The sequence below is a fragment of the Arachis stenosperma genome, chromosome 2, assembly GCF_014773155.1.
Source record: "Arachis stenosperma cultivar V10309 chromosome 2, arast.V10309.gnm1.PFL2, whole genome shotgun sequence".
Taxonomy (NCBI): domain Eukaryota; kingdom Viridiplantae; phylum Streptophyta; class Magnoliopsida; order Fabales; family Fabaceae; genus Arachis; species Arachis stenosperma.
The window spans coordinates 111522452-111524632 of NC_080378.1; the positions used below are offsets into that span (position 1 = coordinate 111522452).

At 37.1% G+C, this 2181-nt stretch overlaps 1 non-coding gene across 1 annotated transcript; it reads left to right on the top strand.

Moving 5' to 3' along the window:
• The first annotated feature begins 798 nt into the window (after positions 1-798).
• LOC130965133 (small nucleolar RNA R71) lies at positions 799-905 on the top strand. The gene has a single exon (XR_009081185.1). It is a non-coding gene; the product is annotated as a small nucleolar RNA R71 (small nucleolar RNA).
• The last annotated feature ends 1276 nt before the right edge of the window (positions 906-2181 follow it).

Here is a 2181-nt window from a genome sequence, read left to right on the forward strand (position 1 = left end):
CTCAGTGGCGTCCACTTCCTCTCTATCCTCTCCAAATTCGGCCATATTGATGGCTTTGCACTCTCCTTTTGGATTTTCTTCTGTGTTGCTTGGGAGAGTACTTGGAGGGAGTTCAATAACTTTCTTGCTCAGCTGTCCCACTTGTGCCTCCAAATTCCTAATGGAGGACCTTGTTTCAGTCATGAAACTTTGAGTGGTTTTGATTAGATCAGAGACCATGGTTGCTAAGTCAGAGGGGTTCTGCTTAGAATTCTCTGTCTGTTGCTGAGAAGATGATGGAAAAGGCTTGCCATTGCTAAACCTGTTTCTTCCACCATTGTTGTTATTGAAACCTTGTTGAGGTCTCTCTTGATTCTTCCATGAGAGATTTGGGTGATTCTCCATGAAGAATATAGGTGTTTCCATAGGGTCTCCTAGGTAATTCACCTCTTCCATTGAAGGGTTCTCAGGATCATAAGCTTCTTCTTCAGATGAAGCATCCTTAGTACTGCTGGTGCATTTTGCATTCCAGACAGGACTTTGAGAAATCAAATTGACTTGTTGAGTCAATATCTTGTTCTGAGCCAATATGGCTTTCAGAGTGTCAATCTCAAGAACTCCTTTCTTCTGACTAGTCCCATTGTTCACAGGATTCCTTTCAGAGTGTACATGAATTGTTATTTGCAACCATTTCAATGAGCTCTTGAGCCTCTGTAGGCGTCTTCTTCAGATGAGAGATCCTCCAGCAGAGCTATCCAAAGACATTTTGGACAGTTCAGAGAGACCATCATAGAAAATACCTATGATGCTCCATTCAGAAAGCATGTCGAAGGACATTTTCTGATTAGTTGTTTGTATCTTTCCCAAGCTTCATAGAGGGATTCTCCATCCTTCTGTCTGAAGGTTTGGACTTCCACTCTAAGCTTACTCCATCTTTGTGGTGGAAAGAACTTTGCCAAGAAGCATTGACTAGCTTTTCCCAAGAGTCCAGGCTTTCTTTAGGTTGAGAGTCCAACCATATCCTAGCTCTGTCTCTTACAGCAAAAGGGAATGCATCAGTCTATAGACCTCAGGGTCAACCCCATTAGTCTTGACTGTGTCACAGATTTGCAAGAATTCAGCTAAAAACTGATGAGGATCTTCCATTGGAAGTCCATGGAACTTGCAATTCTGTTGCATTAGAGAAACTAATTGAGGCTTAAGCTCAAAGTTGTTTGCTCCAATGGCAGGGATAGAGATGCTTCTCCCATAGAAATCAGAGTAGGTGCAGTAAAGTCACCCAGCACCTTCCTTGCATTGTTTGCATTATTGTTGTTTTCGGCTGCCATGTCTTCTTCTTCTTTGAAGAATTCGGTCAGTCCTCAACAGAGAGTTGTGCCTTAGCTTCTCTAGCTTCCGATTCAAGTCCTTTCAGGTTCAGGGTCAGCTTCAACAAGAATGCCTTTGTCTTTGTTCCTGCTCATATGAAGGAGAAGAAAACAAGAAAATATGCAATCCTCTATGTCACAGTATAGAGATTCCTTGAGGTGTCAGAGGAAGAAAAATGGAAGATAGAGGTAGAAAATTCGAACTTATCAAAGAAGATGGAGTTCGAATTTTGCATTAAGGAATAGTGTTAGTCCATGAATAGAAGGATATGAGAAGAAGGAAGTAATTTTCGAAAATTTAAGTAAAGATTTTGAAAACATTTTGAAAAACACTTAATTGATTTTCGAAAACAAAGTGGGAAAGAATAAAGTGATTTTTGAAAAAGATTTTGAAATTAGAAATCAAAAAGATTTGATTGAAAATTATTTTGAAAAAAGATATGGTTAAGAAGATGATTGGTTTTAAAAAAGATGTGATTGAAAAGATATGATTTGAAAACAATTTTAAAAAGATATGATTTGAAAACAATTTAAAAAGATATGATTTGAAAACAATTTTAAAAGATATGATTTTAAAATTAATGACTTGCCTAACAAGAAAGATATGATTCAAACATAAAACCTTCCTCAACAGAAAAGGCAAAAAAATGTTCAATCAAATCATTAATTGTTAGTAAGTATCTTTGAAAAGGAAAGAAATTGATTTTGAAAACATTTGATTGAAAAGATATGATTTGAAAAGATTTGATTTTGAAAAACTTTGAAAACTTGAAAAAAAATTGATTTTGCAAACAAAATCTTCCCCCTTTGCCATCCTGGCGTTAAACGCCCAGAA